General features: G+C 47.4%; 1 protein-coding gene and 1 non-coding gene across 2 annotated transcripts in view; both read right to left on the bottom strand.

Annotated features, from left to right (window-relative positions):
* Window positions 1–13,288, bottom strand: part of LOC126458424 (uncharacterized) — an 89,601-nt gene that overhangs the window by 49,262 nt on the left and 27,051 nt on the right. The gene's annotated exons all lie outside the window — the stretch shown is intronic.
* On the bottom strand, window positions 10,798–10,880 carry Trnas-gga (transfer RNA serine (anticodon GGA)). The gene is given in 2 exon segments: window positions 10,798–10,832; window positions 10,842–10,880. It is a non-coding gene; the product is annotated as a tRNA-Ser (tRNA).

The raw sequence follows: 13,288 nt of genomic DNA, 5'->3' as shown, positions 1-13,288 counted from the left end.
TGTTAGAGTGTTATGGATCCCCGCCAGGTCGGATTAAAGGATGACATCGAAGCAATTCAGAGGCGTGCTTCTTGATTTGTTACCGGTAGATTGCATCTACACCTGAGTATCACGGAGATGCCTCATGATCCCGAATGAGAATCCCTGAGGGAAGACCACGTTGTTTTCAATAAAAACGATTGAGAAAATTTTGAGAACCAGCATTTGCAACTGACTGCAGAGGCATGTAGGGAGTTTTCTTGCCCTCACTCCATTTGCGAATGGAACAGGAAAGGAAATGACTAGTAGTGGTACGACATACCCTCCGCCATTCACCATACAGCGGCTTGCGGAGTATGTGTTTAGATGTAGCAGCCGATTGAAGTATGTATTTAGTTACACTTATCTGACAATAAATGTAGCAATATTAACAAAAGAGTTGTTTTAAACATAGGTGTGAATTGCATCACTGCAAAATTAAATTTGATGGTGTTGAAGGAATTAGATTAGGAAATGAGACAATGAACGTTGTAGATAAGTTATTCTATTTGAGCAGCGAAATAACTGACGATGGCCAGAGTAGAGAGGATATAAAATGCGGAGTGACAAAAGTAAGGAAAGCGTTTCTGAAACAAAGAAATATTTTAACATTTAATATGAATTTAAGTATTAGGAAATCTTTTCTGAAAATGCTGTGTGTACACAGCGTCATATGGGAAGGAAATATAAAGATAAGCTGTTTAGACACGAAATGGAAAGAAATTTTTGAATATTTAAGAACAGATAAGTAGATCGGACAACCAATGAGTACATACAGAATCTCACTGGAGAGAAAAGAGCGGTATGGCACGATTTGTCTAAAGGTGAGACCAGTTGATAAGACACGTTCCAAGGCATCAAGGAATAGTTTGGTAAAAACTGTAAGGGAAGACCAATGGTTGACTACAGTATACACGTTCAAGTGGATGTATGTTTCAGTAGGTATGCAGAGATACAGACGCTTGTTCAGGTTAGACTAACATGGAGAGCTGCATGTCAACCGTCTTCGGACTGAAGACCAGAACAACAACTTTTTAAATGAAAGAATAAATGTCAGAAATGTAATACAGTAATTTTTTACAGATTTGATACTTAGTTTACATAGAAACTCATATAAGAGGGTGAGACGTAGCGCCGTATACCGATCCTGCCTTGGAGGCGGTTAAGTGGGACATGTGTCTCAGAGCTGGATAGTGACAGATGGTGACGCGAGACTGGACGCGCACGTAGTTTATGTATCAGCTGATAGAGGACAGTATTTGACAGGGGACTGTGATTTAGTTTCGTTTTTGCCCACTAGAGTGCACTAAAGTAATAGAATGTTTTTCATAAACTGTTCTAGTATTTTCATAAAGTGTTATTATGTCTTTTTGTGTATGTAAAATGTTATAAATGAGTTTTAGCAGTATGAATGATGCGTGGGTGTTGTTTAAGGTTAATATGAAGATAATTGTTTAACGAGTTATGTAGTGGGATTTAGTGTGGGAACATTTCGAAGAAGTATGGATGTGGACAAAGGGGATTTTTGTAGAACAGATTTGTAAAGTAAGTTTATGGTAAAGGGAAACTTAATTCAGGTATAGTAACAATAGTAAATAACTTTATGCATAAACAAAACTTCAGCACATTAGATAATTACGTCGGTAAAAAGTACAGTCGTTAGGTTTACTACATTGCGATTTGCTATTGATGAAAAACGCGGAATGACTCGGGAGAATGTTGTTTTGATATTGACTGTTGAGTAAACTGACCAATGGTCAAGCAATACTCTTCGCGCGCCTTTCTCTGCTGGTAGAGAAGACTTAGAGTATTCTAGAGAGGAGTCGGAGCCTAGCCATGGAACAGTTCGGACGTGTGTAGTAGTAGTTCCGATGGCAATGATAAGTTGCCGGTTCTAGCAGTGTTTCATACATCAAAAGTGTTGTAAAGTGACGGCATAATTATTCCGATGGGTGTGTAGAAATTTCGAAATTTTTAAGTGAATTTTGTGACGAGAAAAGACATAAATTCTGCGTGGCGTATTGAGCAGGTCGGTGGCTAAAAACTGTGACTGCATTAGGTACAGACAGACTTAATATTTGGCGAGCATTCTCAATCAAAAACAATCCGTATTTTTGTAGCTATTTCGTTTTCGGGAAATGCAACACCATAAGCTTGCTAACGTGAGTCAAATGGATTATGAGGGACTGTGTTAACACTAGCACGGGCTTGGCAGCGATACTTGTTCACTTAAGTTTCAGAATATATTAATTAAAGAAAAAATTTCCAACCTTTCATTTCGTGTGAAAACTTTCTCCCGAAACGTAGATTAGTGACTTTAATTGCAGCCTGGATCCCGTCGAAGTACAGTAGGTTTCGCTCGGCTTCCCTACTGATGATCTGCTGAGACAATGTTCACAGATAGGTGCAGGTCCGTCGTAAAGGGACGGAAGGAACCGCGCTGCCGCAAGGGGCCTTCAGTAAGTGATGCAATACTTTTTTCCCAGCCAGTTTTGGTTGAAAAACGCGGAATTTGTTGTAGCACATTGAGGAATATTCCCTTGTTACCCCCTATAGTACCGTGCAGTTCCGATAGGTGGCAGCGCCATACGTAGCCTTGAAAACGGCGTCTGTAACGGAGGTGCGGTCCGAGTAGAGAGCTGACATTGAGTTTCTTCTCGGGGCAAATCAAGGCATCGCAGATATTCTTAAGTGCTTGCAGAGTGTCTATGGAGACCTGGCAGTGAATAAAAGCACGGTGAGTCGTTGGGCGAGGCTTCTGTCATCATCGCAGAAACCTGACTGATCTACCGCGTGTCGGCCGCACACAGCTGGAACTTGCGGACACACTCATTCGAGGTTATTGACGGATCACAGTCAAACACCTCGCTGCACAACTGCACGTCTGTTGTCTGTTGATAGGGCCCTTATGCTCATCCATCATTTGGGGTAATCAAAGATGTGTGGCCGCTGGGTTCGTAGCCGCCTAACCGAAGGCCGTAAATAGCAACGAAGGAACATCAGTTCGGAATTATTTGCCGGTCAGGAGGCTTGTAATATACTGATTATTCCTTGCTACTGTAGTGTTATCTTGAAGCTGTGAGAAAGGAGGACAGGCGCTCCAAGGCGCGGAAGCAGAGACGATGTTGAGGGCAGACGAAACTAGGAGACATATTGTTACATGAAGTAAACCGCAAGGGGAGAGCCTTGCGAAAATGCAGACACCCCCAGACGTGGTCCCAGGGGGCTAGTTACTCTTCAGGTAATTAACATGTAACTTCATACGTCGTCCAGACGTTGTGGTAGGTTGCCACCGTAGAACTTTGTAACCAACAGGCATGTATTAGCGATAAAGCCAGCTTGATACCAGCCCTGAGAACAGCAACGTCAAGAGGCCCACAAGGGTTAGAAAGAGAGCGAAAACGCCAAAAAAATGTTGACCTAGCAGTCCCTACTCCGGGGAGCCCGAGGGGCGGGGCTAAATGACGTATAACAATAATGTTGCAAGCCTTATTTGGCAGGGCAGTTACGTTTCAGCAGAACAATGTTGATACCATACACGGACTTAGTGCAACCTCATTAACATCCCCGCCTTAGGAGCAGTAGAGGGAACCTAACTAAACCGTGATTGGCAGGTGTCTGCAAGAGACCTGCGGGATTGGCTGGGTGACTTTAAGTGGGAAAAACAGTGCCCAACGCTACTCTTTAAAACCCCTAGATTCCGCATTTTGGCGGAGTTCTCAGTCAGACGATCTGGGCGCCGAATCCGCGTCCGTCGACTCCAACCTCGGTCCAGTTCAGCGCAAGTCTACTCTCTCGCTCGGAGTGCCTCAGGGAACAGTGTCACATTCAGCATGTTTTGTTTTGCAACTAAGTTGTTGCCTTAAGATGCTGCTAGTGTTTGCTACTGTGGTTAGCATCCACTCCTGGAACTTCTGCACTGTCTTCTGTTGTAACAGTGTTATTAATGCTTTTTCTAAACCTAGAAGTAGCCTCCAGTGTATTAGTTAGTCCTGTCTGGATTAAACAACTATTTCAAAACCCTGTTTGTCCAAGAGTCTCCACAACGAGTTCCCTACCGAGTCTCACCACCTGCGTTTCTAGTAACTGCCTGTACCAGTGTTGGCTCTGATGGAAGGAAACAATCAAATGCCTTCACTGTGAATTGTCCTTCTGCCTTCTACTCTGTACTGCTCGGGAGCGCAGTCTGACCAGTAATCCCTTTTCTGCCTCTCGATCCTATATCAGACACGACAGGCTGATAGGGACAATTTTTTGTTGAACATCGTCACATGCGGTGAAAAATAGGTTCATCGCTTCGAACCGTAAGCAAAGCGGCAATTTATGGAGTGGCGCCACACCACCCCTCGTCCGAAGAAATTCAAAACCGTACCCTCAGCCGGTGAAGTCATGGCGACAGTCTTCTGGGACTCTGAAATTGTTCCTCTGTTTGATGTCCTCCCTCATGGTGCAACAATCAACTCGGAAGTGTATTGTGCCACCCCAAGGAAATTGAAGAAACGAGTTCAGCATGTTCGCTGCCACAAAAACAGATACGATCTTCTCCTTCTCCATTACAATGCGAGGCGTCACGCAACTCTGTGCACCTGAGAGGAGCTCACAAAACTTCGTGGGACTGTTCTTCCTCATCCACGCTACAGCTCGGATTTCGCACTTTCCGACTTTCATCTCTTTCGTCCAATGAAGGATGCACTTCGAGGGATGCGGTACGTGGATGATGTGGAGGATGTTGATGCAGCTACGACGGCGACCAATTGAGTAGTGCGAAGGGGGCATACAGGCCCTCAAATGTTCAAATGTGGGTGAAATCTTATGGGACTTAACTGCTAAGGTCATCAGTCCCTAAGCTTACACACTACTTAATCTAAATCATCCTAAGGACAAACACACACACCTATGCCCGAGGGAGGACTCGAACCTCCGCCGCGACCAGCCGCACAGTCCATGACTGCAGCGCGTTTAGACCTCTCGGCTAATCCCGCGCGGCTACAGGCCCTCCCAGTAAGGTGGAGGAAGGCCGTCACATTGAACGGAGATTATGTTGAAAAATAGGGTTTCGTAGCCAAAAGAGTGAGGAATAATACGTCGTATTGGAATCCGAATAAAGGAAACTTGCTTTCGAAAAGCACTGTGTTGCATTACTTATTGGGCGCACCTCGTATATAAGGAGCACTGTGGTCCGCCAGACACTCTGCACATTAGTCTAATGGTTTAGTGACTCAAAACGATCGTCAAAATAATTATACACTCCTGGAAATGGAAAAAAGAACACATTGACACCGGTGTGTCAGACCCACCATACTTGCTCCGGACACTGCGAGAGGGCTGTACAAGCTATGATCACACGCACGGCACAGCGGACACACCAGGAACAGCGGTGTTGGCCGTCGAATGGCGCTAGCTACGCAGCATTTGTGCACCGCCGCCGTCAGTGTCAGCCAGTTTGCCGTGGCATACGGAGCTCCATCGCAGTCTTTAACACTGGTAGCATGCCGCGACAGCGTGGACGTGAACCGTATGTGCAGTTGACTGACTTTGAGCGAGGGCGTATAGTGGGCATGCGGGAGGCCGGGTGGACGTACCGCCGAATTGCTCATCACGTGGGGCGTGAGGTCTCCACAGTACATCGATGTTGTCGCCAGTGGTCGGCGGAAGGTGCACGTGCCCGTCGACCTGGGACCGGACCGCAGCGACGCACGGATGCACGCCAAGACCGTAGGATCCTACGCAGTGCCGTAGGGGACCGCACCGCCACTTCCCAGCAAATTAGGGACACTGTTGCTCCTGGGTTCGCAACCGTCTCCATGAAGCTGGGCTACGGTCCCGCACACCGTTAGGCCGTCTTCCGCTCACGCCCCAACATCGTGCATCCCGCCTCCAGTGGTGTCGCGACAGGCGTGAATGGAGGGACGAATGGAGACGTGTCGTCTTCAGCGATGAGAGTCGCTTCTGCCTTGGTGCCAATGATGGTCGTATGCGTGTTTGGCGCCGTGCAGGTGAGCGCCACAATCAGGACTGCATACGACCGAGGCACACAGGGCCAACACCCGGCATCATGGTGTGGGGAGCGATCTCTTACACTGGCCGTACGCCACTGGTGATCGTCGAGGGGACACTGAATAGTGCACGGTACATCCAAACCGTCATCGAACCCATCGTTCTACCATTCCTAGACCGGCAAGGGAACTTGCTGTTCCAACAGGACAATGCACGTCCGCATGTATCCCGTGCCACCCAACGTGCTCTAGAAGGTGTAAGTCAACTACCCTGGCCAGCAAGATCTCCGGATCTGTCCCCCATTGAGCACGTTTGGGACTGGATGAAGCGTCGTCTCACGCGGTCTGCACGTCCAGCACGAACCCTGGTCCAACTGAGGCGCCAGGTGGAAATGGCATGGCAAGCCGTTCCACAGGACTACATCCAGCATCTCTACGATCGTCTCCATGGGAGAATAACAGCCTGCATTGCTGCGAAAGGTGGATATACACTGTACTAGTGCCGACATTGTGCATGCTCTGTTGCCTGTGTCTATGTGCCTGTTGTTCTGTCAGTGTAATCATGTGATGTATCTGACCCCAGGAATGTGTCAATAAAGTTTCCCCTTCCTGGGACAATGAATTCACGGTGTTCTTATTTCAATTTCCAGGAGTGTATTTTTATATAGCTGCTGCTACTACGTAATCAAACAGTTGTGAATGCCCCATGTGGGAGATGACGAGTATGTTCGTCAATATCATTTAGAAAAATGGCAGTGAATCAGAAAAATGAAAATAAAAACACTACAATAGGAACAAGATGGTGGTCATCCAATGCTATGTTCACATTGGTTCAACGTTGCTCTTTCATTCGTTAGTTTCACACGTGAAAAATTGCCATAGCAAGTAACCGCTGTGAGAGTTGAAATGTCACGATGCAGTACACCCAGTTACTGCTGACCGGCTGCTCTTCCCCGTTCTCCGAAGCCTCATCACTGACTGGGCGTGACCAAACACCGGCCTCTCCGGCCACTGCTAGTCCTACTTCCACACAATCTTTCTGTAGACTTAAGATTAGCTGAATTTCGTATATAGTTGGATATTTACTGTTACTGTTTCATTTGTGTGTGTGTGTGTGTGTGTGTGTGTGTGTGTGTGTGTGTGCGTGTGTGCGTGTGTGGATGTGTGTGTGTGTGTGTGTGTGTCTATGTTTGTGTATGTATGTGTGTGTGTGTGTGTGTGTGTGTGAGAGAGAGAGAGAGAGAGAGAGAGAGAGAGAGAGAGAGAGAGAGAGAAAGAGAGAGAGAGAGGAAAGAGAGAGAGACAGAGATTGATTGAGAGACATTGAGAGAGAGAGAGAGAGAGATCGTTGACAATGCATTGAAGTGAAACAAGTCATGGAGTACCTCCAAATGTCTTGTCGCACTTCCTTTTGCGCAGCGTAGTGCAGCACCTCGACGTGGCATGGACTCAACACGTGGTCGGCGTTGAAAGCTCCCCGCTGAAATACACTACTGGCCATTAAAATTGCTACACCAAGAAGAAATGCAGATGATAAACGGGTATCCATTGGACAAATATATTATACTAGAACTGAATTGTGATTACATTTTAACGCAATTTGGGTGCATAGATCCTGAGAAATCAGTAGCCAGAACAACCACCTCTGGCTGTAATAACGGCCTTGTTACGCCTGGGCATTGGGTCAAACAGAGCTAGGATGGCGTGTACAGGTACAGCTGCCCATGCAGCTTCAACACAATACCACAGTTCATCAAGAAGAGTGACTGGCGTATTGTGACGAGCCAGTTACTCAGCCACCATTGACCAGACGCTTTCAATTGGTGAGAGATCTGGAGAATGTGCTGGCCAGGGATCGAATGAAGGGTAGAGCCACGGGTCGTAACACATCTGAAATGTAACGTTCACTGTTCAAAGTGCTGTCAATGCGAACAAGAGGTGACCGAGACGTGTAACCAATGGCACCCCATACCATCACGCCGGGTGATACGCCAGTATGACGAAGACGAATACTCGCTTCCAGTGTGCGTTCACCGCGATGTCGCCCAACACGGATGCGACCATCATGATGCTGTAAACAGAACCTGGATTCATCAGAAAAAATGACGTTTTGCCATTCGTGCACCCAGGTTCGTCGTTGAGTACACCATCGCAGGCGCTCCCGTCTGTGATGCAGCGTCAAGGGTAACCGCAGCCGTGGGCTCCGAGCTCATAGTCCATGCTGCTGCAAACGTCGTCGAACTGTTCGTGCAGTTGGCTTGCAAAAGTCCCCATCTGTTGACCCAGGGATCGAGACGTGGCTGCACGATCCGTTACAGCCATGCGGATAAGATGCCTGTCATCTCGACTCCTAATGATACGAGGCTGTTTGGATCCAGCACGGCGTTCCGTATTACCCTCCTGAACCCACCGATTCCATATTCTGCTAACAGTCATTGGATCTCGACCAACGTGAACAGCAATGTCGCGTTACGATAAACCGCAATCGCGATAGGCTACAATCCGACCTTTATCAAAGTCGGAAACGTGATGGTACGCATTTCTCCTCCTTACACGAGGGATCACAACAACGTTTCACCAGGCAACGCCTGTCAACTGCTGTTTGTGTATGAGAAATGGGTTGGAAACTTTCCTCATGTCAGCACGTTGTAGGTGTCGCCACCGTCGCCAACCTTGTGTGAATTCTCTGATAAGTTAATCATTTGCATATCACAACATCTTCTTCCTGTCGGTTAAATTTCGCGTCTGTATCACTTCACCTTCGTGGTGTAGCAATTTTAATGGCCAGTAGTGTACTTAGCCATGCTGCCTCTATAACCGCCCATTATTGCGAAAAGTGCTGCCGATGTAGGAATTTTGTACGAACTGACCTCTCGATTATGTCCCACAGATGTTCGATGGGATTCATGTTGCGCGATGTGGGTGGCCAGATCTTTCGTTTGAACTGTCTAGAATGTTCTTCAAACCAGTCTCAGACAATTGTGGACCCACCGTTGTTTGGGAACATGAAGTCCAGGACGGCTGCAAATGGTCTCCAAGTAATCAAACATAGCCATTTCCAGTCAATGATCGGTTCAGTTGGACAAAAGGACTCAGTTCATTCCATGTAAACACAACCCACACCATTATGGAGGCACCACCAGCTTGCACAGTGCTCTGTTGACAGCTTGGGTCCATGACTTCGCGAGGCCCTCGTCACGCCCAAACACCAGGTCTTACCAATTGAAATCTTAATCTGATCAGGCCACGGTTATTCAATTGTCTATAGTCCAACCGATATGGTCACGAGCCCAGGAGAGGTGCTGTAGGCGATGTCGCACTTGTGGCCGAGCGGTTCTAGGCGCTTCAGTCTGGAACCGCGTGACCGCTACGGTCACGGGTTCGAATCCTGCCTCGGGCATGGATGTGTGTGATGTCCTTAGGTTAGTAAGGTTTAAGTGGTTCTAAGTTCTAGGGGACTGATGACCTCAGATGTTGAGTCCTATAGTGGCCAGAGCCATTTGAATCATTTTTTATGTCGCGCTGTTATCAAACGCACTTGTGTTGGTCGTCTGCTGGCATAGCCCATTAACGACAAAGGTCCTAACGGATACGTTCGGTTACGCCCACATTGATTTTTGCTGTTATTTCACGCCGTGTTGCTTGTCTTTTAGAACTGACAACTGTACGTAAACGCCGCTGCTCTCGGTCGTTAATCTAAGGCCGTCGGTCACTAAGTTGTCCGTGGTGTGAGGAATACCTGAAATTAGGCATTCTCGGCACACTCTTGATACTGTGGATCTCCGAATATTGATGTCCCTAACAGTTTCCGAACTGGAATGCCCCATGATTCTTGCTTCGACTACCATTTCACAATCGAAGTTTGTTAATTCCAATCGTGCGGTCATAATCACGTCGAAAGCCATTTCACATGAATCACCGGAGTATAAATGAGAGTTCCGCCAATGCACTGCCCTTTTACACCTTATGTACGCGATACTACCGCCATCTGTATGTGTGCATATCGCTATCCATGACTTTTATCATCTCAGTGTAACGTCTCCAGTAAAAGTCAACACCCAAGACCTCATGCTAAGATCAACAATTATTTGTTTTTAACGGCTGATTATGTGTGTTCAGATGGTTCCCCAGCGAAAGTAAAATGTCAGTTTATGCGTGCTCTTTAATATTATGAAATGCTGAAGTTGAGCGATCGAACACTTCGGTCTTTCGTGCTGTATAAAATCGTAGGAAAAGAACTTACTATTCGATAGCATTTATTCAAATTATAAATACACTGTAAGGAAAATTGATGGACCACGAAGTACTGCCAGTGTCCTGTGTTTACTGTGATCTTCAGTCCGAAGTCTGATTTGATGTAACACTCCACGCTGGTCTACGATGCTCCTACTACCACCTCTTACTATGGCGACAGTAAACCATCCATTTCCATGTGAGAATGTATCGTTTATATCCAAACTAAAATTAAGTGAACATCCAAGAAATACACAAGGTCCATCAACGAGGGCGTGGGCTGCAACACTCTTCACTGGAATGCGATTCTTCCTGTCACCTGATGTTGTAGTAAGTTAACATCAGGAGACCAGAAGAATCGCATTCCAGTGAAGAGTGTTGCAGCCCACGCCCTCGTTGATGGACCTTGTGTATTTCTTGGATGCCAGCAGTCACGTAAAGTGGTATGGCTGGCTCTGAGCCCTATGGGACTATAACATCTGAGGTCATCAGTCCCCTAGAACTTAGAACTACTTAAACCTAACTAACCTAAGGACATCACACACATCCATGCCAGAGGCAGGATTCGAACCTGCGACCGTAGCGGTCACGCGGTTCCAGACTAAGCGCCTAGAACCACTCGGCCACACCGGCCGGCTGTAAAATGGTACATTCCTGCCAAGTCTTTCTGCAGTATCGTATAATGAACGTTTAGTTTCTCGTAGCCGCATTACACGACCTCGTTCAAACTCAGTGAGATGCTGATAATGTTGCCTTTGTCGCCTTAAAAGCATTCTTGACTAGCATTAACACACCACGTCCAGTCACAAAGGTAACTAATCGTCAGAGCATGGAGTTAAAACAAACCTGATTTCCATCCTCATAGTGGAGCTACTAGCGCCACCTCTTACGCGACTGGAGTGAAATCTGAATAGACATCACCTTTTGTATGTAAAAACATGCCTATCGACTTTCGTTTATGTCACACAACTCCTTCTTGGTACTGCGAATTTTTCCATGAATGTACATACATACTTAAAGTTATAGGTGATAAACTTATAATACAAAGCGGTTTTTAGCACAGCAAACATCAGGTAATCTGCAAAGAAATACACTCCTGGAAAGTGAAATAAGAACACCGTGAATTCATTGTCCCAGGAAGGGGAAACTTTATTGACACATTCCTGGGGTCAGATACATCACATGATCACACTGACAGAACCACAGGCACATAGACACAGGCAACAGAGCATGCACCATGTCGGCACTAGTACAGTGTATATCCACCTTTCGCAGCAATGCAGGCTGCTATTCTCCCATGGAGACGATCGTAGAGATGCTGGATGTAGCCCTGTGGAACGGCTTGCCATGCCATTTCCACCTGGCGCCTCAGTTGGACCAGCGTTCGTGCTGGACGTGCAGACCGCGTGAGATGACGCTTCATCCAGTCCCAAACATGCTCAATGGGGGACAGATCCGGAGATCTTGCTGGCCAGGGTAGTTGACTTACACCTTCTAGAGCACGTTGGGTGGCACGGGATACATGCGGACGTGCATTGTCCTGTTGGAACAGCAAGTTCCCTTGCCGGTCTAGGAATGGTAGAACGATGGGTTCGATGACGGTTTGGATGTACCGTGCACTATTCAGTGTCCCCTCGACGATCAGCAGTGGTGTACGGCCAGTGTAGGAGATCGCTCCCCACACCATGATGCCGGGTGTTGGCCCTGTGTGCCTCGGTCGTATGCAGTCCTGATTGTGGCGCTCACCTGCACGGCGCCAAACACGCATACGACCATCATTGGCACCAAGGCAGAAGCGACTCTCATCGCTGAAGACGACACGTCTCCATTCGTCCCTCCATTCACGCCTGTCGCGACACCACTGGAGGCGGGCTGCACGATGTTGGGGCGTGAGCGGAAGACGGCCTAACGGTGTGCGGGACCGTAGCCCAGCTTCATGGAGACGGTTGCGAATGGTCCTCGCCGATACCCCAGGAGCAACAGTGTCCCTAATTTGCTGGGAAGTGGCTGTGCGGTCCCCTACGGCACTGCGTAGGATCCTACGGTCTTGGCGTGCATCCGTGCGTCGCTGCGGTCCGGTCCCAGGTCGACGGGCACGTGCACCTTCCGCCGACCACTGGCGACAACATCGATGTACTGTGGAGACCTCACGCCCCACGTGTTGAGCAATTCGGCGGTACGTCCACCCGGCCTCCTGCATGCCCACTATACGCCCTCGCTCAAAGTCCGTCAACTGCACATACGGTTCACGTCCACGCTGTCGCGGCATGCTACCAGTGTTAAAGACTGCGATGGAGCTCCGTATGCCACGGCAAACTGGCTGACACTGACGGCGGCGGTGCACAAATGCTGCGCAGCTAGCGCCATTCGACGGCCAACACCGCGGTTCCTGGTGTGTCCGCTGTGCCGTGCGTGTGATCATTGCTTGTACAGCCCTCTCGCAGTGTCCGGAGCAAGTATGGTGGGTCTGACACACCGGTGTCAATGTGTTCTTTTTTCCATTTCCAGGAGTGTAATAAAGGACAGGATAAGAAAATTACCTATTACTTTACATGTCTGGAACCAAAGCTTGTACAGTTATATCAGGTACTTTCGTAATACTAGTAAGAGACGGTAGCTGTCATTGATACTATTATAGTGAATCTTTTCCTTCCTCTATTTTGATAAAACTCGCAGTAACGTCGTTCAAATATGTTTTATTTTAAACTTTTATTTTAGTTGATAAAATGGACAGTTTGCTAGCCGTTTTGGATTCATTGTAGAGCGAAGTAATATCTAATTAGTTTCAGTTTAGAATAACTTCTCTCGCATCATGCGACAGACACAAATGGTCAAGAAGTAGCGGATTATAAGTGGTGTACAGGGTAATGATTCACTCAAGTCCCATTTAATTATAAATTGTACGACTTCTTTGGCTGCCCGCCAAGCAGCAACGTCCACACTCGTGTGGTTGCACGTAGATGCCTACGATACATTTTTATTTATTGCAGCACCTGCTCCTTGTCATACTCAGCGTAAGTTTCTACCAGATTCTCCAGTGC

This window comes from Schistocerca serialis, chromosome 2 (assembly GCF_023864345.2).
Source record: "Schistocerca serialis cubense isolate TAMUIC-IGC-003099 chromosome 2, iqSchSeri2.2, whole genome shotgun sequence".
Lineage (NCBI taxonomy): Eukaryota > Metazoa > Arthropoda > Insecta > Orthoptera > Acrididae > Schistocerca > Schistocerca serialis.
Note: the sequence above shows the minus strand (reverse complement) of the source record. Positions and strands in the feature narration are given on the sequence as shown.